Source organism: Brassica napus, chromosome A1, assembly GCF_020379485.1.
Source record: "Brassica napus cultivar Da-Ae chromosome A1, Da-Ae, whole genome shotgun sequence".
Lineage (NCBI taxonomy): Eukaryota > Viridiplantae > Streptophyta > Magnoliopsida > Brassicales > Brassicaceae > Brassica > Brassica napus.
This window is the reverse complement of record NC_063434.1, coordinates 15,902,599-15,927,945: the sequence shown is the minus strand read 5'-3', so window position 1 is coordinate 15,927,945 and position 25,347 is coordinate 15,902,599. Positions and strand designations below refer to the sequence as shown.

The following is a 25,347-nucleotide window of genomic DNA, read 5'->3' as shown; positions in this document are numbered from 1 at the left end:
AAGGAGCTAGAGAATCTATTAAATCTAGATGATTATTAATTCTAAGGTTTTGTTGTTTATTGGTTTTAAAGTAAATAGCAATCCTAAATGAGCAAGTCTATTGCTCGACTAACAAGATGATTGGGGGTTGATATACCTTGGATTTGACCCGTTTTTATCCATGGTATATAGGTGTTTTACTATATATATATATTTATGTTTTCTACTCTTCTAGGTATGTTTTCAGGTTCAGGTGCATTTCGGAGTAAAGCTATGACTTTGGAGCATTTTGGAGCTTAAAGGACATTTCACCCGAGCTGACCATGTAGAGGTCGACGAAAGGAAGAACAATCGATCGATGCGCATCCAGTGCTATCGATCGACACCAAGAGATGCCTTGACATATGAAGATTAATGTTGATCGATGTACACAAGTACCATCGATCGATGTCGAGACATTGGACACGCGCCATTTTTGGATCCAGCGGACTTAAAGCCCAAGGCCAAGCCAAATTACGAAAATGCCCTGACGAGTTTTTAACCTAGTAGATTATATACTGCCTAAGTGTTTTGACGGCAGAAGAGAGGTTTTTGTTACAGTTTTACTTTGAGAGAGAAGAGAGAGTTTTGGGAGAGAAGATCACTTGTGATTGGAACTCCTTGTTTTCATTTCTTTTCATCTATACTATGAATTCCCATTTCTTCATTGTCATGAATTGCTTTGCTATGTCTGAGTTGTTCATTTATTAGATCCAGGGTACAGATAGGTTTGTGGGATTAGCCCCAAACTATAGATCTGCCTTGTTGTGATATTCATGATAGATTTGTATTCATTGCTTGTTTTAGCCTTGCTAACTAGAACTTGATCATAGGATTTCATACTCAAGCACTCTTGTTATCCCATCCTGACATCTATCTATCATATTAGGACTGCTAGAGAGGGCTAACCGCCAATTTAGTATCTTAATAAGGCATATCATACTCGCGCATAGGCATGGCTAGAACCCGTCGATCGATGTCCTCAACTGACTATCGGTCGACGTAGGCAAAGGTGTATCGGTCGACGTCCCAATAGGACCATCGATCGGCACTCTTTCGTTGTCAACATACTAACCGTTGAGACACGAGATCTAGAATGTTAACCAGTGAAACATGCGACAGCTGATCACTGAGTTAAGCGGTTGAGCTCTAACATATCATGCATGCAACAAATAGGCATCTATAGATATTATAATCTCCAACACATGAATAGTGGCCTTGCATCTAATATCATTTCCAACCAAGTTACATTTACTATTTACTTCGCTTGTTACTATTGCTATTTATTTAAACATTACAACTCTTAGAATTAATAGACACTAGATTTAATTGTTCCCTAGCTCCTTGTGGATTCGATCCCTAAGTACTACATCTGAACCTCTTTTGATGAGAGTAACACTCCTTAGGGTAATTTGAGTGGTATCAAATTTGGCGCCGTTGCCGGGGAGCTTTGATCGCCATTTGATTTAGTTTTATTGATTCTTATTCTTTTCTCTACCCCTTTCTAACATAATCTTTTTCTTGTCTTTTCAGGTGCATGCCCAGCGGTACCAGAAGCAACAAGGAGAAAGACTTGTTGTTCTCCGACGATCCTGCTCACTTGGAACGCACCATCCGTAGAGGTCAACGTTCCACATGGCTCAACGCAACAACTTCGTCGTCGATCGATACGCACCACCAACCGTCGACCGACACCAGACCTTCATCGTTGATCGATCCTAATCGTTCGACAACGATTGATATTACACCGCGTACGTCGATCGATATCGTGTCGTCAAAAATGGTAAGCATTATTATTCTAACACAGGACGAGAACAGAAACCTCTATGACCAGGACGGTCATCTGCGTAATGCAACAGGTCAGAAAATAGACTCTCAGGGGACTGTAATCCCTGATGCTGATACTACAGGAGCTGCTCTACCTGTAGACGAGGACGCTCGATCGATACCACTGGCCGACTACAATCGCCCAGATGAGTACTATTCCCACAGATCAGCTATTCGACTTTCGAAGATCTAGAAGCAGAATTTCGAGGTGAAGCCTCAATACTATACTCTCGTGTTGCAGATACCCTACTCTGGGTTACCGCACGAGCATCCTATGGACCATCTAGAACGGTTCAAGGATTTAATCGCTGCTATTCGGATGGAAGGAGTCCCCGAAAATTACATGCTGTGCAAGCTCTTCAGATACACGCTGAATGGAGAAGCGATGCACTGGCTTAGGCAGCAACCCACAGGATCCTTAACATCCTGGGCCGACATCAAGAATGCTTTCTTACGAAACTTCTTCGATGAGGCGCGCGCTGAAGAACTTCAAAACAAAATTTCCACATTCTCGCAGGAGGCTGGAGAGTCCTTCAAAGATGTGTGGATTAGATTTAGGTTCTTCCAGCGAGACTGTCCACATCATGGATTTAACAAAGTGCAGCTGCTAAGCACTTTCTTCCGAGGTCTCGCCTTACAGTATCAAATGGCTCTTGATACGGCGAGTGAAGGAAACTTCACTACATGGAATCCATTAGAAACTGTGAGACTTATCGAAAACCTTGCTAACAGCACCAGCACCAAAAACACTGACTCTGAATGGAAGAAGTCTGTAGCCTCTATCGGGAAGGAACAGATGGACGAAATAAGAGCTAAGTTAGATGTGGTGCACGAGCTTCTTAGGAAACAAGTCTGTTTAGCTGAAAAAGAAGTAGTAGATACGGAAGTAGAAGAAAATGTGAACTACATCGGAGGTACCGGATTCCAGAAATTTGGAAACCAGGGAGGAAACATAAACTTCTTTGGAAATAGTCAAAGAAGTAACCAGAGTTCACAATTTCAAAAACTCTTCTACAATAGCAAAATCTACTCGAACTCCTACTACCAGAATCCACCACCCCAGACTCAAAAAAGCAAGATCGAAGAAATGCTTGATCGAGTGCTGTTGAGACAATAACAAATCACCGTGGATTTCAACGGTAAATAAAACTCCGCCTACAACAATCTGAACACCAAAATCGAGACCTTAGGGACTCAGGTGAGAAAACTTGAAACGCAAGTGATTTAGACTGGCGAGACTATAAAGAGGCAAGAAGCTTTCGCTAGAGAGGCAGGAGCTGATAAAGGAAAACACCACGTAAATGCCATCATAGATGATGATTTCTGGCAAGTGGTGAGACATGAAAGCTTGAGGAAGGAGACTTCAAAATCGAAAGCTTCATGAGACTCGGCGGATCCCAATGGTGTCGACCGATGTCGATGAACTCGCATCGATCGACAGACCATGACGAAGATTGATGGACGGATTACTCTAATCATCGATCGACGTCGTCCGCTAAATCGACTGAATGCAATGCAGTTCGAATTCTAACTCTTGAGGAATTCGCAGCTAAGCATCCTCACCCACCCTCTCCTTTCTATGATAAAATCGATCGATCGGTTGAGCCAACCATCGATCGATCGGTTGAGCCAACCATCGATCGACAGAGTGAGTCCAACGTCGATCGTCACAACACACCTCCCATCGATCGACAGGCACCTCTGACATACCGATGCGGTTACCCTCAATCGATAAAGACTATATCAACGCACTCAGACCACCACCTAAACCATTAGCTAACCCACCCGAACCAAAACCCAACCCTTTAAATAGTTCACCAGAACCAGTTCAAGAAGATCAGGAAACTGAAGGGAGAAGGTTAAGGAAAAGAAAGGAGAAATTTCCTAAGAACCTTAAGAGAGAAGCTAACGAGAAGGAGATGGATGGTTTCACTAAAAGAGTCCTCAGAATCCCAATCAAAAAAAGCTTTTGATGAGGCTTACTTAACACACCGGTTGTGGATGTTCTTCAGAGAGACAAAGGTAACTGAGGAGGACATTAGGAGAATGTTTCATCAAGTAAGAGAGAAGATGAAACACAGGATCACATTGACGAAGAAGAGTGATCCTGGGAAGTTTGCAATACCATGCGTAGTCAAGGGTGTTGAATTTCCCCATTCAATGTGTGACACATGAGCATCAGTTAGTATCCTCCCTAGGATCATGGCAGACCAGCCTGGTTTGACCATCGAACCTTCAACAGAATCCTTCACCTTCGTGGATCTTTCAGAAAAACGATCAGGAGGTATCATAAGAGATCTGGAGGTACAGATTGGTAACGCCCTTGTCCCGGTAGATTTTCATGTCCTAGACATCAAGCTTAACTGGAACTCTTCACTTCTGCTTGGAAGATCTTTCCTAGCTACAGTAGGAGCTGTATGTGACATGAACAAAAAAAAATTGTGTCTGACGCTGATAGACCCCAACATCCACTACGACCCTATCCAACCTAAGAGAAAGGTTATTAATTCTGTGGATTACGGGAAAGAACTTGGCTTCATTGGAGCATGCCATTGTGGAGCAGAGTACAAATCGGAGTACGAAACAGAGTACTCGGAATCGATCGACACACCCACTTTTCCATCGGTCGATTCCAATGAGTCAACAGTGACCGATGACCGCAACAACACGTCGCTCGACGTTGATCAACCGGTTGACCATTTCGCTCCACCTAATCATTGTTACCCACACTTTGCCTTCCAACCTCCAAGCAAGAGAGGACGTGATGATTATTCCATAGGCAGTTGGGCAGACAGTGGTTTCCATGAAAGTTTTGCAGTTAACACTGTAATTACTTCACCTAACGAGGAACATACAGAGGAATACGATGAGGATTATTAGAAGGAACATGCAATAGAAATATCTTTGCAGGATGAAAGACTTGAAACACATAAGTTCACCAACATGTTCCCAACATCACTCGACGAAGTGCACTCCAGATCGGTCGATACCCACCCTCGTCCAGCAAAACAACCGCTCACATCGATCGATATTCGCACCGCAGAAAAAATTCAGGAGCAGCAGAATATTCCCCCTCCAACTAGGTTTATAGATACCTATTTAAAACGTTTTGCACCCCTGTAACCACCTCCACACACCAAAGCAGACACACAAGCAGAAAAGATGAACACTCTTCGTTTTACATCAACAGGAAAATCCATGAAGAGCAATCATCTCAAGAACACAAGTTCTGCAGAAATTATTCTGCCCTCGATCGATGCATCTGTATCAACATCGATCGATACTACTCTTAAACCTAATCTTTCTATTTCTAAATTGAATGATAATGCAAACATTGATTACGGTTTTCTAACTCCTGATGAATTTTGTATTTTCAGGGACCCAGATGGCAACGCACGTGCAATAGATGGAAGGATCTTACAAGTGTCCAGAGAGGACATAGCAGATATCCTTCAAGTGGCCAATGGACTTGACAACATATTCTCACAGCAACGTGGCACTCCAGACGTCATTCAAACCGATCCAAACAAACACGTCGGAGTCGCCGCAACAGAAATCAATCCAGATATATCATGCCAACCAAAAGGCCACGCATCGATCGACGGGACAATTCAGACAACGATCGACAGGGTAACACCAACGTCGATCGATAAGGATGACCCGACATCGATCGACAGACGTTACGAATTTGGAAACCGCGCTTTTGACATGTACGGAGCCAGAAAGTTCACTTGGGAACGAAGGGACGAGTATGGAGTTTACAGAGATGAGTGTGGACACGCACAGGGCGTAGCTGGTGAGATGATACCTGTCACAAAGGACGCCATCAGGAAATTACTGGAAAGAGCATCTCTTTTTGAAGAGAGCCACATCTGTCTTCCAGAACATGCCACTTCCTTCACACTCACAAGACTGGCACCAGAACTCTACACCAGAGATGAAATCAACGAGATGGTGACTGGTATTTGTGGAGCTCAGGAAAAACTAGGAGAGAAGCTCAAATCATTGGTAGAAGATACACATCAACCTTTGGATAGAGGCTACAATGAGCTTTTCAGAAGTATGGTAGAAATGAGGACATAAACTGAGAGTTTACATCAGCAACTTGAGAAGGAAGCCACGACCTCAGCATCGATCGACGCACCACATGCACCATCGATCGACGTCAGTCTTCCTACAGCCCAAATCCCTGCAGAACCACAATGTTCAGCAGAACACAAGGATGAATGAGAAGTCTCATACATCGACATGAGGATAAACGATGTGTACTACCCTCTCAACAACAACGTGGACTGGCTGAGCACTAAAATCAAGCTACTACAACAAGATTTGGACACCATTCGCAAGAAGGACCAACAACCAGCCACATCGATCGATCTGTGTATCATCACATCGCTCGACGCAAAGATCTCAGCCCTGGATAATAGGCTGCAGACTTAGGAAATCATGCATGACCGCTTCGTATCACCAGTCATGCTAGATTTAAACAAATTGTTTAGTCAAATACTTCATGCCCAAAGGGATATTGATAACATTACTAATCAAAAAATTTTGCATGCAAACTCATCTTCGATCGACAGGCTACGAGAGCCATGGATCGATGGCAAGAATCCTGTGGAGTTACTTCCCTACACAGCAGCAGAGGTTGACAAGATCACATCCAAGATCTACACTGCTATAGACACCACGGAGGAACGACTTGACAAACGCTGTGATGACTTCTACTTTCCATTCGACAACAGAATCAATGGACTAGACAGCCACGCAGAATGGCTACAGAAAGAAGTCAAAGCCATTCAGAGGCAACTAGCAGCCCAACACCAGATATATGCATCGATCGACAGGAAGCGAGCGAAATCGGTCGATGGTAAGTCGCCGAGATCGACCGACGAACACATAATCGCATCGAAGGATAATAAAAGCTTTGACCGCAAAGGCTGTCAGCGAGTTACTTAGTTCTAACGGCCTAATTCCTCAAACCTAGTTGAGTCGCAGCTCGATAACAAAAGACGAAAAAGATACACAAAAGGTTTTTGATTGATTTTGGACTGAACCTTGTTAAAGGCTGCCTACGTACCCCTTTCGAGGATCAAGCCGAACGTAGTTCAATTGATAGAGCTGGACAAGAGATCGAACTGCCTGGGCGAGTTCGTCTAGTAATTGAGTGCCAGACATAGAAACCTAACTTGTCGACAATAATGCCTAAAGTTTCTAAGTGCAAAAAATTCCGAGTCTAAAAAGTTCCCCCCCCCATGCCTCTCGCCTAGGACTCCTTATATACTAGCTCCAAGGTCGGTTTACGCTTTTACTCTTCTGCACTTAAGCCGTCATAGCATAAAATCAAGATATTCCATTTTTTCCGATCTTCGTAATTATCCTCAAAATTTCGTATTTATCCGCGGAAACTTGACATTTATCCTTCCTTGCGCGCCAAGCGTAAACCGTGCTACGGTTTACGAGCTTTTGGTTAAGGAGTCGTAGGATGGGCCTCGAATCGTGTTTTAGGTCCCTTTGGGACGTCTTCCGACTCGAAGCGTTTAATGCGACTTTTTTTGATAAAGAACGAACTTTCCGCGGTTTTATCCGCAAAGTTTGATCGATGATTTAGAATGGCGGAAAACATGAACTGAGTTTGCTACGGTCTTTGGGAGACAGCATCGAAGGATAGACGAGAGTGCATGGACTGGTGTCGAATCGACGTTTCGGAAGTGCTCGGTCGCTACGTAGCGACCGAGCTTGGCTCGAGCTCGGTCGTTGCATAGTGACCGAGCGGGACGGACTCTCAGTCGCTACATAGCGACCGAGCTGTGTGCATGCTTGGTCGCCGCGTATCGATCGAGCTTGGCTTGTCCGCGGTCCGATTTCTATATCCGAGCTTTTCCGCGGCCGATTTGTATACATGTCAGTTGCCTTCGGACAATCGGTATTTAGTGGTTCGATTGAGATTTGAACAAGATTTTGCCGCAAGGCTCTTCGTAAAGATATCTTTACGAAGATTAGTTTTCGTAAAAACGTTCATGCTGATTTTTAAGGACTTTCAGACATTGATTCCGTTATGACCAATTTTGACCCCAACAGTTAGCCCCCCCCCCCCCCCAGCTCGTTAGAACCATGAGCTTCTAGCGTGAGGTTCTAGCGAGTGGCTTGGCAAGTTAGGCAAGTTAGGTGAGTTTAGGCGGAATTAATGGTTGAAAGGCCTGTGGTAAGTGGTCTTCTCGCTCTCCTAAAAGTAGAACGCGATAAGATTGGGGCTGCGCAATATAACGGCTGCCTACGTACCCTTGTCGAAGGGATCAAGCCTTTCGTAGTTAGTCTTGGAGTTAAGGTTCTTATGACTAGTTTTCTAGTGACACCTTTATGGTCTAGTTTTTATGAAGCGGTTATAAGGCGTGTTGCTGCCGATGGCATTTTGTATAGGTGTAGAAGGAAGACTACGAGTTGTCATCTCGTAATCTAACTCTGTGTGAACTGCTATATTCGTAATCTGTTCCGAGAGTTTTCCGCAGTGTGTAAACTTGCGGGATTTCTGAAGATTCTCGAATATTGGCAAAGAGACAAATTTTGGGATCTCGTATCAGGGTGTTTGATACTATGCCTAGAGATGTTAAAGACCAGTGCGCTGGGTTTAGGGCAAGACCTAGGTTTACTCCTGGTTTTAGAGGGTGCGATGACTAATTCGACTTACGTATCCCGTTTCAGTTTCATCCTGATTCCATACCGATTTAAAGTCCGCGATAGGTTCTCGGCTTATACGACTTGTATGGTTGGAACCGAGCATCTCTCCAAGGACAATTTTTCAGCCTCCTGGAAGTGCTGACCAAAAATTTTGGGTTTTCTTTTATAGCGCTATTATCCTTGTGTCGGATGTACGAGAGTCATCTCTATGAGATGGCTAAGTCTGTTTAGGACGTTGAGAGTTTGTTGTGATCAGCAACAAACTTAATAGTAAAAAAATACCGTTTCAAGTCTTCGCGAGGGATATGTTTTGAGAAGGTGTTAGTGCGTATGACTGTCTAGTCTTCCAAGAAAATGTTTTTATCGAGGAAGGAAATTTCGTCGAAGAACGAATCTTCAGGCGTCTGCGACTTCTCGCGATGCTGAAGATTTGTTATTCTTTCGTATGTCGCGTTTCGTGCTAAAAATGTTGGCGGGCTTGAAGATGTTTCGCGATGTTGCAAGGGTTTAGTCTTAGCCCTACGTTTGAGAAACGTTATTGTTTGACTACGGATGTTCGCAGCAGAAATTGTTGTTCCTGTTTGGATGCTAATAATTTGATTTTCGATCGAGGAATTAGGATTGGGGTGTAGCGTAAATTTATCCATGGGAAGAAGCGTTTTCTTTCATAATGTTTTTTGAAGTGTTGGCCTTTCGAGATCTATTTCGTGCATTTTTTAGGATGTTTCGTATAGCTCTAGAAGCTTTGTTACGAATTTTTTTTTTCCTTACATGCCGCGTATTATAGGTAAAACGTTCCGGGCTTAAAGTGAATTGTAGGGCGTATTGAACTTGGTCAATTTTTGAAAAGTTCAGATTTTCCGTTAACCGTTTGATTGTTAGGACTTAGTTTTGTTACGAAGAATTTATCATATGCTCTCCGACTGTGGGCTATACGATAATTTATCATATCATATAACCGGTTTTACGAAGGTTGTAAATCAGTGATATGTATACATATGTCAAAGTAGTGTTGTTTCTGCGGGTTTTACGAGAAACGTTTCTGTTGTGATTTTGATCTTAGGCGAAAGTTGCTTGGAGTTACTCATGGAGTGTTACCAAAGTTTATTTCAATACGATCTAGTCGCATAACGTTTTTGATAGGTTTTTCGAGAGGATTCTCATGACACATTCGTTTCTTGAACGAATTGGTCAACAAGAGGTGGATCAAGCTAACCATCGGGAGGAAAGTGCTCCTTTTAATGTGCACGATGCTACATCTATTCTCGAGTTTGCTTCGTCGCAAATGTTTTCTATGCTTTTCCGTGACTTACTTGGTACAACGGAAACTGAAAGAAATGCTTTGGTGATTGAAAATTTCTCGTAGAAATTTCAAAAACGAAACTGGCTTTCTGAAGCCGGAAAAGGCTTCAATACTTTTGCTAATCGTCGAGTTTCAGTTTGATATTGGTACAAGTTTTCTGTACGCATGATTGCGACAAGAAATGATGTATAGTTTTTGAGATTATGTTCATGATCGTCTGGATATGTTGCTAGCGTTTAGACGAATATTAAGATTGTCGTTTGCCTATTCTTGACGATTTGCAGAAGTTTTTGAAGTTTAGGAGTATACGAGTATAGTATACGTACCTACTCCCCCATTTTTTTTTACGAAAGAAAACGGTTGAACCGATACTTTGAAGGGTTGTGTACGTTTCTTCTTCTGATGTTTGGAATGATCGATAATTCGGGACGATTTATAAACGACGCTTGGACTGTGATTTGGTTGTTTTCACGTTGACGACTTGGGATATGTCGGTTCCGAGAAAATTGCCAGAAACGAATCGGTTTTAAGACGACGTTCATGTCTAACTTTTTCTCTCTTTAGGAAGCGAGCTTGATATGCGTGGCGATCATTTCTCGACTTTCGTAGAGTTTAGATCGGTTTGCAAGATCTGGATGAACAATTATGGAACAATATATCGAGACAGGAAAAATCGCTTAAAACTTAGTTCGCTAGACTATCCGCCTAGGTTTTACGTTCCCTAAAGTTCAATGGCAGCCTCAAAGTAATTTCCTACAAAAATTCCAAGTCTGATTTCAAAAATTTCAAGTCGGAAATACCTTAGTTCTCTCGAAGACGCAGTTTTGTCTCTTCTCAATTTTGCTTGCTCATTTCCCTTTCCTCTTCTCGCGTATGTTCGCCATTTCCGATATTGGTGTTTGTCCTTTGAAACTTGACATTTATCTTCCGAACTTGACTGTTATCTTCTCCTTAGATAAGACGTCGATTTTTGTAAAAAGGTTCAATGTAATCGTATAGTTAGGGCGGCTAAGATGTTAAGTTAACCGTTGCCGTTTTATACGATTAATCTGAATCCATGCGAGAAAATAAGTCTTTGCGGTTTTTTTTTTTATCGTAAAGTTTCAATGGTAACTCCGATAGAAACAAGACACGTTTCGATCAAGATTTGAAGGAGAATACAAAGCTGGAGGTAAGGGCGAGTAGGAGCAAGCGAAAGAGTTTTTAGACGAGTCTTATTTGTTTTTGTCGTAAAATCTCGACGGAAACTCCGATTGAGACGAAACGAAAAGCGTTTCGATCGGGATTCAAAAGAGAACACAAAGGAGGAGCTTTTTCAAGCCTGAAAGGTCGCAATGTAGCGAGCTGGGGGTCTGACAGGTCGCTACGTGGCGAGTGGAAGCAAGCCAGGAAGTGTCCTACTTGTTTTCGTCATAAAATCTCAATGGAAACTCCGATTGAGACAAAACGAAAAGCGTTTCGATGGGGATTCAAAAGAGAACCCAAAGGAGGACCTTTCTGAGGCCTTACAGGTTGCTACGTAGCGACTGAAGGTCTGACAGGTCGCTACGTAGCGAGTGGAAGCAAGCCAGGAAGAGTCCTACTTGTTTTCGTCGTAAAATCTCAACGGAAACTCTGATTGAGACGAAACGAAAAGCGTTTCGATGAGGATTCAAAAGAGAACCCAAAGGAGGACCTTTCGGAGGCCTTACAGGTCGCTACGTAGTGACTGACGGTCTGACAGGTCGCTACGTAGAGAGTGGAAGAAAGCCAAGAAGAGTCCTACTTGTTTTCGTCGTAAAATCTCAACGGAAACTCCGATTGAGACGAAACAAAAAGCGTTTCGATGAGGATTCAAAAGAGAACCCAAAGGAGGACCTTTCTGAGGCCTTACAGGTCGCTATGTAGCGACTGACAGTCTGACAGGTCGCTATGTAGCGACTGACGGTCTAACAGGTCGCTACGTAGCGAGTGGAAGCAAGCCAAGAAGAGTCCTACTTGTTTTCGTCGTAAAATCTCGACGGAAACTCCAATTGAGACGAAACGAAAAGCCTTTCGATGAGGATTCAAAATATAACCCAAAGAGGACCTTTCTGAGGCCTTACAGGTCGCTACGTTGCGACTGACGGTCTGACAGGTCGCTACGTAGCGAGTGGAAGCAAGCCAAGAAGCGTCCTACTTGTTTTCGTCGTAAAATCTCAACGGAAACTCCGATTGAGACGAAACGAAAAACGTTTCAATGAGGATTCAAAAGAGAACCCAAAGGAGGACCTTTCTGAGGCCTTACAGGTCGCTACATAGCGAGTGGAGAGTTGGCTTGAGCTCGTTCGCTACGTAGCGACCGAGCGGTGTGCTTGCTGGGTCGCTACGTAGCGACCGAGCAGTGTGTGTGCTCGGTCGCTACGCGACTGAGCAGCGTGTGCGTGATCGGTCGCTACGTAGCGACCGAGCAGTGTGTGTGCTCGGTCGCTACGTAGCGACCAAGCCGTGTGCGTGCTCGGTCGCTATGTAGTGACCGAGCAGCATGTGCGTGCTCGGTCGCTACGTAGCGACCGATCCGTGTGCATGCTCGGTCGTTACATAGCGACCGAGCAGTATGCTTGCTCGGTCGCTACGTAGCGACCGAACTGTGTAATCATTTTGTTGTGTTTCCTTTTTCCGCAATTAACCTAGGGGTTTTTCAGCGGTTTTTGGGAGAACGAGTTTTACCCTTCCGAAATATTTTTGGAAAACTTGTTTTGGTAAAACCCTTACAGATTGAGACTTCTTTTGTTTGGTAATGAGCCAAACTTACGGGTTTTGATAAGATTTATCGTTTCCCTTCGTGTTCACAGGGAGAAATCGCGAGTTTGTTTTAGTGCTCTTCCTGTGGCGGAAGGTCGCGACTAAGTTTTCGATTTTGTTGAAAACTACGGCGTTTGCGTAAGCGTTGGCCATAGGAGCAATCAGTGCTGCGAGTTTGTCTTTCATATATCCAGACATCATTTCGATCAAGCGTTTTGTGGCCATGAGTAAGAGTAATCCGTAACCCCCCCTCCTTCTAGCGCCAAACTGTGGGAACCAAAATTCGCACTGTCGATTTCCGTTTAAATTGGGAAACTAGGAAAATCCGAATTTCCCAGAGGTCCCGGATCTCTGCGAGAGCCAACGACAAATGACCGAATATATGCGGAAATCATGAAAAGATAACAAACGAGTTAAGAGAAAACAGTAGATCTTATTTCGAGTCTGCGTAAGAGCGTTGCGATCATTACAAGAGATCATACAAGCTTTGGCCGCAAAGGCTGTCAGCGAGTTACTTAGTTCTAACGGCCTAATTCCTCAAACCTAGTTGAGTCGCAGCTCGATAACAAGAGACGAAAAAGATACAGAAAGGTTTTTGATTGATTTCGGACTGAACCTTGTTAAAGGCTGCCTACGTACGCCTTTCGAGGATCAAGCCGAACGTAGTTCAATTGATAGAGCTGGACAAGAGATCGAACTGCCTGGGCGAGTTCGTCTAGAAATTGAGTGCCAGACATAGAAACCGAACTTGTCAAGAATAAAGCCTAAAGTTTCTAAGTGCAAAGAATTCCGAGTCTAAAAAGTTCCCCCCCCCTGCCTCTCACCTAGGACTCCTTATATAATAGCTCCAAGGTCGGTTTAGGCTTTTACTCTTCTGCACTTAAGCCGTCATAGCATAAAATGGAGATATTCTATTTTTTCTGATCTTCGTAATTATCCTCAAAATTTTGTATTTATCCGCGGAAACTTGACATATTTCCTTCCTTGCGCGCCAAGCAAAAACCGTGCTACGGTTTACAAGCTTTTGGTTAAGGAGTCGTAGGATGGGCCTCGAATCGTGTTTTAGGTCCCTTTGGGCCGTCTTCCGACTTGAAGCGTTTAATGCGACTTCTTTCGATAAAGAACGAACTTTCTGCGGTTTTATCCGCAAAGTTTGATCGATGATTTAGAATGGCGGAAAACATGAACTGAGTTTGCTACGGTCTTTGGGAGACAGCATCGAAGGATAGTCGAGAGTGCATGGACTGGTGTTGAATCGATGTTACGGAAGTGCTCGGTCGCTACGTAGCGACCGAGCGGGACGGATTCTCTATCGCTACGTAGCGACCGAGCTTGGCTCGAGCTCGGTCGCTGCGTAGTTACCGAGCGGGACAGACTCTCGGTTGCTACGTAGCGACCAAGCTGTGTGCATGCTTGGTCGCCGCGTATCGATCAAGCTTGGCTTGTCCGCGGTCCGAAATCTATACCTGAGCTTGTCCGCGGCCGATTTGGATACATGTCCGTTGCCTTTGGACAATCGGTATTTAGTGGTTCGATTGAGATTTGAACAAGATTTTACCGCAAGGCTCTTCGTAAAGATATCTTTACGAAGATTACTTTTCGTAAAAACGCTCATGCTGATTTTTACGGACTTTCAGACATTGATTCCGTTGTGACCGATTTTGACCCCAACAGCTGGTGCATTCATGTCGCTCGATTTGGACCATGCTCCGTCGGTCGATGCTGATATTGGTTGTTGAGGTGCCAGTTTCCTCTGAATGGCTTTGACTTCCTTCTGTAGCCATTCTACTTGTCTATCTAGTCCACTGAGTTTTGCGCAAATGTAAAGTAGAGGTCATCGCACCTCTTCTCAAGTCGGTCCTCCAAGGTGTTGATAGCTGTGTACAACTTTGTTGTGATCTGATCAACTTCTGCTGCTGTGTATGGAAGATGTTCTGTAGGTTTCTTGCCATCAAACGATGTCCTGCGGAACCTATCCATTGATGTTGAACCTTCTTCCTGAAAATTTTGTTGATTGTGGGAACCGAAATTCTCACTGTCGATTTCCGTTTAAATAAGGAAAGTAGGAAAACTCTAGTTTCCCAGAGGTCCCGGATATCTGCTAATACCACACGCTAAGCAATCATAACACGATATAACAACGACAAAGTATAAAAATCGTAAAAAGAGAGCAAAGAGAAGTCTTATTCTGAATTTGCGTATGGGCGTTTACAACGAGGTATTAGCATGGGCTCGAGAGCTGTCGGCGAGATTCCTAGTTCTAGCAACCCTAAGACGACTAAACCTAATTGAGTCGCAGGTCGAAATAACAAAAACGGAAAGTTGCCTAATTGCTCTAAGTGCTAAGTTTGATGTGTAAAAGTTCTCTTATGTGCCTCTCGCCTAGGACTCCTTATATACTCGCTCCTAGGTCGGCTTACGCTTTTCCTCTTCTGCCCTTAAGCCGTCATAGCTTAAAAATGGAGATATTCCATTTTTCCCGATCTTCGTAATTATCTTCGAAAACTTTGTATTTATCCGCGGAAACTTGATATTTATCTTTCCTTACGAACCAAGCATAAACCTTCCTACGGTTTATGGGCTTTGGTTAAGAAATCGTAAGTGGGCTTCGAGTCACGTCTTAGGTCTCTTTGGGCCGTCTTTTGACTTGAAACATATATTACGGCTTCTATCGATAAAAAGGAACTTTCCGCGGTTTTTATCGTAAAGTTCGATTGATGACTTCAAATGACGAGAAACATGAAATGGGTTTGCTACGGTGTTCAGGAGATAGCATTAAAGAGTATGCAAGAATTCATGTATTTGTATCGTATCGACGTTTCGGAAAAGCTTGATCGCTTCGTAACGATCGAAACGTGCACGGACTCGGTCACTATGTAGAGACCAAGCTTTTCTCGAGATCGGTCGCTACGTAGCGACCGAGCAGTACGCGTTCTCGGTCGCTATGTAGCAACCAGGCTTGGCTCGAGCTCGGTCGCTACGTAGCGACCAAGCTTGGCTCGAGCTCGGTCTCTACGTAGCAACTGAGTGGTACGCATGCTTGGTCGCTACGTAACGACCGAGCTTGGCTTGAGCTCGGTCGCTACGTAGCGACCTAGCTTGGCTCGAGCTCGGTCGCTATGTAGCGACCGAGCAGTGTGCATGCTTGGTCGCTGCGTAGCAATCGTTCTTGGCTTGTCCATGGTCCGATCGCCATACTCGAGCTCCTCCGTGGCTGGTTTAGATACGTATCTGTTGCCTTCGGACAATCGGTATTTAGTGGTTCGATTGAGATTTGAACAAGATTTTACCGCAAGGCTCTTCGTAAAGATTTCTTTACGAAGATTACTTTTCTTAAAAACGTTCATGCCGTTTTTTTACGGATTTTCAGACATTGATTCCGTCGTGACCAATTTTGACCCCAACAGTTAGCCCCCAGCTCGTTAGAACCATGAGCTTCTAGCGTGAGGTTCTAACGAGTGGCAAGTTAGGTGAGTTAGGCGGAATTAATGGTTGAAAAGGTCCATGGTAAGTGGTCTTCTCGCTCTTCTAAAAGTAGAACGCGATAAGATTGGGGCTGTGCCTTATGACGGGTGCCTACGTACCCTTGTTGAAGGGATCAAGCCTTTCGTACTTTGTCTTGGAGTTAAGGTTCTTATGACTAGTTTTCCAGCGAGACTTTTACGGTCTATTTTTTATGTAGAGGTTATCAGGTGTGTTGCTGCCGATGGCATTTTATATGGATGTAGAAGGAAGACTACGAGTTGTCATCTCGTAATCTAACTTTGTGTGAACTGCTATATTTGTGATCTGTTTCGAGAGCTCTCCGCAGTGTGTAAACTTGCGTGATTTCTGAAGACGCTCGAATATTGGCAAAGAGACAAATTTTGGGATCTCGTATCAGGGTGTTTGATACTATGTCCAGAGATGTTAGAGACAAGTGCGCTGGGTTTAGGGTAAGACCTAGGTTTACTCCTGGTTTTAGAGGGTGCGATGACTAATTCGACGTATGTATCCCATTTCAGTTTCATCCTGATTCCATACCGAATTAAAGTCTGCGATAGGTTCTTGGCTTATACGACTTGTATGGTTGGAACCGAGCATCTCTCCAAGGACAATTTTTAAGCCTCTTGGAAGTGCTGACCAAAAAATTTGGGTTTCTTTTATAGCGCTATTATCCTTGTGTCGGATGAACGAGAGTCATCTCTACGAGTTTAGGACGTTAAGAGTTTGTTGTGATCAGCCACAAACTTAATGGTAAAAATTACCATCTTGAGTCTTCGCGAAGGATATGTTTTGAGAAGATGTTAGTGCGTATGACTGTCTGGTCTTCTAAGAAGGTGTTTTTATCGAGGAAGGAAATTTCATCGAAGAATTAATCTTCAGGCGTCTGCGACGTCTCGCGATGCTGAAGATTTGTTATTCTTTCATATACCGTGTTTCATGCTTAAAATGTTCGCGGGCTTGAAGATGTTTCGCGATGTTGCAAGGGTGTAGTCTAAGCCCTGCGTTTGAGAAGCATTCTGGTTTGACTACGGATGTTCGTAGCCAAAATTGTTGTTCCTGTTTGGATGCTAATAATTTGATTTGCGATCGAGGAATTAGGACTGAGGTGTCGCGTAAATTTGTCCATGGGAAGAAGCATTTTCCTTCATAGTGCTTTGTGAAGTGTTGGCCTTCCGAGATCTATTTCGTGCATTTTTTAAGGATGTTTCGTATAACTCTAGAAGCTTTGTTATGAATTTTTCCTTACATGCCGTGTATTATGGGTAAAACGTTGCGGCCTTAAAGTGAATTGTGGAGAGTATTGAACTTTGTCAATTTTTTAAAAGTTTAGATTTTCCGTTAACCGTTTGGTTGTTAGGACTGAGTTTCGTTACGAAGAATTTATCATATGATTTCCGACTGTGGGCTATACGATAATTGTTCTCTTAATAGTCACACGACGTTTTTAGACAAATCGTAGATTGTCGTTTAGTTGTTAAGTGATGGAGCTATGGTTTCTCAAATAGTTTGGCTTGGCGAGAAGGATGTGTTCACTCAGATAGCCAAGGATGTTGTAGGTCAAGGATTAGACCATGGTACTTTAACATTTAAGGTCATGTTAGTTTACAATGGTCTTTTAAAGGTGATGGCAAATATTGGTTTGGACCTTTAGTGGAAGGCATAATTGACCGATAGCCAAAAAGCGCTTGTCGAGATTAATAGGCCAAGTTTGCCAGGGTTATCCATGCTAATATGGCCGATAGTCGTAGAAAACGATTCTCCGCTCTAGGTTTCAGTTATACGACGAATATTTCGTATAATGTGACCTATAGTCTTATGAAAATCGAGTCTTTTTGTCTGAGGAAGACGAAGCCCAAGAGGTTTGCTATACAAGACATACTTCTTCATAAGGCATGTTATGTTAACTTTAGAAAGTTTCTTCTTAAGACTTGGTCTGATTGTACGAAGGATTTTTCGCGTAAGTAATGGGGACCGGTTTTATGAAGGTTGTAAATCGGTGATACGTATACATATGTCAAAGTAGCGTTGTTTCTGCGGGTTTTACGAGAAACGTTTCTGCTGTGATTTTGATCTTAGGTGAAAGTTGCTTGGAGTTACTCATGGAGTGTTACCGAAGTATATTTATTACGATCTAGTCGCAGAACGTTTTTCATAGGTTTTTTTAGCGGATTCTCAAGACACATTCGTTTCTGGAACGAATTGGTTAACCAGAGGTGGATCTAGCTAACCATCGGGAGGAAAGTGTTCCTTTTAATGTGCACGATGCTACATCTATTCTCGAGTTTTCTTCGTCGCAAAACTGAAAGAAATGCTTTGGTGATTGAAGATTTCTCGTAGAAATTTTTAAACGAAAATGGCTTTCTAAAACCGGAAAAGGGTTCAATACTTTGGCTAACCGTCTATTTTCAGTTTGATATTGGTACAGGTTTTCTGTACAAATGATTGCAACAAGAAATGATGTATAGTCTTTGATATTATGTTCATGATCGTCTGGATATGTTACTAGCGTTTAGACGAATTTTAGATTGTCGTTTGCCTATTTGGGACGATTTGCTTTGACAAAATCGTTTTCTTGACGATTTGCAAAAGATTTTGAAGTTCTCGAGTAAACGAGTATAGTATACGAACCTACTCCTCTTTTTTTTTTCTTTTCTTTTTACGAAATAAAACAATCGAACCGATACTTTGAAGGGTTGTGTACGTTTCTTCTTCTGAGGTTTGGAATAATCGATAATCCGGGACGATTTAAAGACAACGCTTGGACTGTGATTTGGTTGTTTCCACGTTGACAACTTGGAATATGTCGGTTCCGAGAAAATTGCCACAAACGAATCAGTTTTAAGACGACGTTGATGTCTCTAGTTTTTTCTCTCCTTAGGAAGCGAGCTTGATATGTGTGGCGATCGTTTCTCGATTTTTGGAGAGTTTAGATCGATTTGCAAGATCTGGATAAACAGTTATGGAACGATGTATCGAGACAGGAAAAGTCGCCTAAGACTTAGTTCGCTAGACTATCCACCTAGGTTTTACGTTCCCTAAAGTTCTATGGCAGTCTCAAAGGCGTTTTTTATTTCTTAGTAATTTCCTACGAAAATTCCAAGTCTAATTTCAAAAATTTCAAGTCGGAAATACCTTAGTTCTCTCGAAGATGCAGTTTTGTCTCTTTTCAGTTTTGCTTGCTTATTTCCCCTTCCTCTTCTCTTGCCATTTTCGATATTGGTGTTTATCCTTTGAAACTTGACATTTATCTTCCGAACTTGACTGTTATCTTCTCCTTAGATACGACATCAATTTTCATAAAAAGGTTCAACATAATCGTATAGTTGAGGCGGCTAAGTTGTTAAGTTAACCATTGTCGTTTTATACGATTAATTTGAATTCATGCGAGAAAACAAGTCTTTGCGGGTTTTTTTTATCTTAAAGTTTCAATGGTAACTCCAATCGAGACGAAACAAGAGACGTTTCGATCGAGATTTGAAGGAGAACACAAAGATGGAGGTAACGGCGAGTAGGAGCAAGCATAGGAGTTCAGATGAGTCTTACTTGTTTTCGTCGTAAAATCTCAACGGAAACTCCGATTGAGACGAAACAAAAAGCGTTTCGATCGGAATTCAAAGGAGGAGTTTTTGAGGCCTGACAGGTCGCTATGTAATGAGCTTAGGTCTGACAGGTCGCTACGTAGCGAGTAGAAGCAAACCGAGACGAGTCCTACTTGTTTTCGTCGTAAAATCTCAACGGAAACTCCGATTGAGACGAAACGAAAAGCGTTTCGATGAGGATTCAAAAGAGAACGCAAAGTAGGACCCTTTTGAGGCCTGACAGGTCGCTAGGTAGCGAGTGGAGGTCTGACAGGTCGCTACATAGCGAGTAGAAGTAAGCCAATACGAGTCCTAATTGTTTTCGTCGTAAAATCTCGACGGAAACTCCGATTGAGACGAAAAGAAAAGCATTTCGATGAGGATTCAAAATTAAACAAAAAGGAGGACCCTTTTTTGGCCTGACAGGTCGCTACATAGCGACCAAGCTTGCGTGCTCGGTCGCTATGTAGCGACCGAGCTGTGTGCGTGATCGGTCGCTACGTAGCGACCGAGCTGTGTGCGTGCTCGGTCGCTACGTAGCGACCGAGCTGTGTGCGTACTCGGTCGCTACGTAGCGACCGAGCTGTGTGTGTGCTCGGTCGCTACGTAGCGACCGAGCTGTGTGTGTGCTTTGTCGCTACGTAGCGACCGAGCTGCGTACGTGCTCGGTCGCTACATAGTGACCGAGCTTGGCTGGAGCTTGGTCGCTACGTAGCGACCGAGCCGTGTGCGTGCTCGGTCTCTACGTAGCGACCGAACTGTGTGCTTGCTCGGTCGTTACGTAGTGACCGAGTTGTGTGCGTGCTCGGTCGCTTCGGTCGCTACGTAGCAAAACGTGCTCGGTCGCTACGTAGTGACCGAGCTGTGTAATCGATTTGTTGCACTTCCTTTTTCCGCGATATACCTAGGGGTTTTCTGCGGTTTTTGGGAGAACAAGTTTTATCCTTCCGAAATGTTTTCGGGAAACGTGTTTGGTAAAAATTTTACGCATTGAAATTTATTTTGTTCGGTAATGAGCCAAACTTACGGGGTTTGATAAGATTTATTGTTTCCCTTTATGTTTAGAAAGAGAAATCGCGAGCTCGTTTCATTGCACTTCCTGTGGCGAAAAGTCGCAGCAAGGTTTTCGATTTTCTCAAGAACTGTGGTGTTTGCAGTACCCGTGCTCGGTCGCTACGTAGCGACCGAGCAGTGTGCATGCTTGGTCGCTGCGTAGTGATCGTGCTTGGCTTGTCCATGGTCCGATCGCCATATTCGAGCTCGTCCATGGCTGGTTTAGATATGTGTCTGTTGCCTTTGAATAATCAATATTTAGTGGTTCGATTGAGATTTGAACAAGATTTTACCGCAAGACTCTTCGTAAAAATTTCTTTACGAAGATTTCTTTTCTTAAAAACGTTCATGCCGAATTTTTGCAGATTTTCAGACATTGATTCCGTCGTGACCGATTTTGACCCCAACATTGATCATTAAGCTTACCAATGTCCTTCTGGACATTAATCATCTGTGTAGACAAGGTGTCTAAGTATTGCATGATAGGTGAGTTGAAACTGCCGTGCATATCCTCATACGATTTCAACTTATCTTCCACTGCTGTGAACTTTTCATCGATCGATGCGATGTAGGTGACATCGATCGATACGATGTAGGTGACATCGATCGATGTGACTGGTGTTGGATCCTTCTCGCGAATGGTGTCCAACTCTTGCTGTAGCAGATCAATTTTTTGTGCTTAACCAGTCCACATTGTTGTTGAGAGGGTCGTAGACGTCGCTAATCCTCGTGTTGATGTATGCGATCTCCCATTCATCCTTCTTCTATGCCAAACTTTTCGGTTCTGTAGGAATCTGGGATGTATGTGGCTTGACGTCGATTGATGTTGCTTTGTTGGCGTCGATCGATGTTGATGCCGTAGCTTCCTTCTCAAGTTTGTGCTGCATACTCTCAATATCTGTCCTCATCTCTGTCATACACCTGAAAAGCTGATTGTAGCCTCTGTCCAAAGGTTGATAAGTGTCATCTACCAATGTCCTGAGTTCATCTCCTAGATTTTCCTGAGCTCCACAAATACCAGTCACCATTTCATTGATCTCCTCCTTGGTGTTGATCTCTGGTGCCAGTGTTATTGGTGTCAGTGTTGTTGGTGTGTGAGAAGTGGCTGGTTCTGCAAGACATATGTTTCCTCTCCAAATAGGGATGCTCTCTCCAGAACTTTCATGATGTCATCCTTGGTAACAGGAATCATATCACCAGTTGCGCTCCTTGCATGTCCAGACTCGTCTCTGTAGACTCCATATTTGTCTTTTTGTTCCCATCTGAACTTTCTGGCTCCAAAGTTGTCATAAGCGCGACGTCCACATTCGTAACATCTATCAATCGATGGCAGAGGTTCCTTATCGAGCGACGTTGGTGTTAACCTGTCGAGCGATGTATAAGCAACCTCATCGATCGATGCTTGGCCAGCAGGTTTGCACGATTTGTGTGAACCAATTCATGTTGTTGTGGCCTTTGGAAATTCGTCTGGAACAGTTGGATTGTTGTTTGGGATGCTGCGTTGCTGCGTAAACAAGTAGTCTGCTCCATTGGTCAGCTGAATGATATCTGCTATGTCCTCTCTGGATACTTGTAGAATCTTTCCATCCGTAGCTCTTGCATTGCCATCTTGGTCCCTGAAAATACCAAATTCATCACGCAATAGAAAGTCGTAATCAATACTTATATTCTTAGAAGATAAAGAAAGTTGAGGTTTAGAATGAGAATCGATCGATGTTGATACTGATGTATCGATCGATGGTAGACGTTTCTCTGCTGAATTAGGGTTTTTGGATTGAATGCTCTTCCTGGATGTTCCTTCTGATTGATTTGTTGGAGCACTCATATTTCCTGCTTCTGTTTCATGAGAAGTATTCTGGGGTGCAGAACTCCTTATATAGGTTTTGTTAAACTTATTTGAGATAGGAATTGGAATATTCCCTCCTTGTTTTTCTGAGGCGGCGGCTTTAATATCGATCGATGTACCCGGTGGCATATCGATCGATGAAGATAATTGTTTTGCTGGATGAGGGTGGGAATCGATCGATGCTGAGTAGACTCCGTCGATCGATGGTGTAGGCGTGTTGTTGAAGGGATTTGTTGAATATCTTTCATCCTGCAGAGCAATCTCTGTATCTCTTTCCTTCCAGTGATCCTCATCATACTCCTCAGTAGGATCCTCATTTGATAAAAGAATCACAGTTTCCACTGCAAAGCTTTCATGGAATCCACTGTCTGCCCAACTGCCTATTGAATAGTCATCACGTCTGTTCTTGTTGGGTTGTTCAAAGGCAAAGTCTGGATAATACTGATCTAGGGATGTGGAGTAGTCTACCGGTTGCCTCCCGTCGAGCGATATTGGATAGCTTTCATCGATCATCGGTGACTCATATGAATCGATCGATGTGACAGTGTAAGTGTCAAGCGATTCCGAGTACTCGGTTTCGTACTCTGCTCCACAATGGCATGCTGCAATGTAGCCAAGCTCATTCCCAAGCTCCACGACGTTGACATGTTGTCTCACAACTCGAACTAGGTCATAGTGTACGTCTGGATCTATCAGTGTCAGACACAATCTGTTGGTGTTCATGTCACATACAGCTCCTAATGTAGCTAGGAAAGCTCTTCCAAGCAGATGTGAAGAGTTCTAGTTAAGCTTGATGTCCAGGACATGAAAATCTACGGGACAAGGGCATTACCAATCTGTACCTTAAGGTCTCTTATGATGCCTCCTGAGCTCCTTTCTAAAAGTCCACGAAGGTAAAAGATTCTGATGAAGGCTCTATTTTCAGACCCAGCTGGTCTGCCATAACCTTTTGTAGGATACTGACTGATGCTCCTGTGTCACAAAGTGCATGGGGAAATTCAATACCTTTTACCATACATGGTATTGCAAACTTTCCAGCATCACTCTTCTTCTTCAATGTGATCCTTAGTTTCATCCTTTCCTTGACATGAGGAAACATTCTCCTAATGTTTTCTTAGTTTCCTTAGTCTCCCTGAAGAACATCCACAACCGGTGTGTAAAGTAAACTTCATCAAACTGTTTCTCCACTGGGATTCTGAGGACTCTCTTAGTGAAACCATTCATCTCCTTCTCATTAGCTTCCCTCGTAAGGTTCTTAGGAGTTTTCTCCTTCCTTTTCCTTCACACTCTTCCCTCAGTTGCCTCATCATCTTGTATAGGCTCTGGTTGGGTGTTGGTTCTGGTGGGTTTGCTAAAGGTTTAGGTGGTGGTCGGAGTGCGTTGATTCGGTTACTGTCGATTGATGGTAATCGCACTCGGTGGGTGAGAGGTGCCTGTCGATCGATCGGGGGTGAGGTAGGTTGATCGATGACGGTTTCTCTTTGTCGATCGATGGTTGGCTCATGCTGTCGATCGATTTTAACGTTGAAAGGGGAGGGTGGGTGAGGGTGTTTCTCTGCGAATTCCTCATGAGTCATGATTCGAACTGCACTACACTCCGCAGTCGTTTCAGCAGATGACGTCGATCGATGTCCAGCGAAATCTATCGATCGAACTTCGTCATGGTCTGTCGATCGATGTGCATCCATTGACATCGGTCGACATCATTGGGATCCGCCGAAGCTCATGGAGCTTTCAACTTCGAAGTCTCCTTCTCCAAGCTTCTCATGCTTCACCTCTTGTCGGAAATCATCATCTAAAATGACATTCACGTGGTGCTTTGCTTTCTCAACTCCTGCCTTTCTAGCCAACGCCTCCTGCCTCTTTACAGTGTCTGCAGTCTGAACCACTTGCATTTCAAGCTTCCTCACCTGAGTCCCTAAGGTCTCAATCTTTATGTTCAGACTGTTGTAGACGGAATCTATCTTCCCATTGAAATCCACAGTGAATTGTTGTTGTCCTTCCAGAACTCTGTCAAGCATCGATTCAATCTTGCTCTCCTGAGTCTGTGGTGGTGGATTCTGGTAGTATGAGTTTCCATAGCTTCTGCTGTTGTTGCTGAAAGGTTTATGGAACTGTGAACTCTGGTTACTCCTCTGACCATTGCCATAGAAGTTTATGTTTCCTCCCTGGTTTCCAGACCTCTAAAATCCAGTTCCTCCAATGTAGTTCACATTTTCCTCTCCTTCCATGTCTACAGCTACTTCTCCTTCAGCTGAGAAGACCTGCTTCCTAAGAAGCTCATGAACCACATATAACTTTGCTCTAAATTTGTCCATCTATTCCTTTCCTAGGGATGCAACAGAATTCTTCCTCTCAAAGTCAGTGTTCTTGGTGCTGCTGCAGTTTACCAGATTTTCTATCAGTCTCACAGCTTCCACCGGATTCCTAGTGTTGAAGTTTCCCTAGCTAGCTGTATCAAGAGCCATCTGATACCTGAAGACGATACCTCTGAAGAAAGTGCTCAACAGTTGCACTTCATTGAATCCGTGGTGTGGACAGTCACGCTGGAAGAACTTGAATCTGATCCACGCATCTTTAAAAGACTCCCCAGTCTCCTGCGCGAATGTAGCAATTTTGCTCCTCAAGTCTTCAGCGCGTGCCTCATCAAAGAAGTTTCGCAAGAAAGCATTCTTGATGTCGGCCCAGGATGTTAGAGATCCTGCAGGTAGCTGCTTAAGCCAGTGCATCGCCTCTCTAGTCAGAGTATACTTGAAGAGCTTGCACATTAGGTAGTCTTCAGGGACTCTAACCATACG

At 43.6% G+C, this 25,347-nt stretch overlaps 1 non-coding gene across 1 annotated transcript; it reads right to left on the bottom strand.

The window, feature by feature from the left end:
• Window positions 1-2,330: 2,330 nt before the first annotated feature.
• LOC125579324 lies at window positions 2,331-2,436 on the bottom strand. The gene has a single exon (XR_007317312.1). It is a non-coding gene; the product is annotated as a small nucleolar RNA R71 (small nucleolar RNA).
• Between the last annotated feature and the right edge of the window lie 22,911 nt (window positions 2,437-25,347).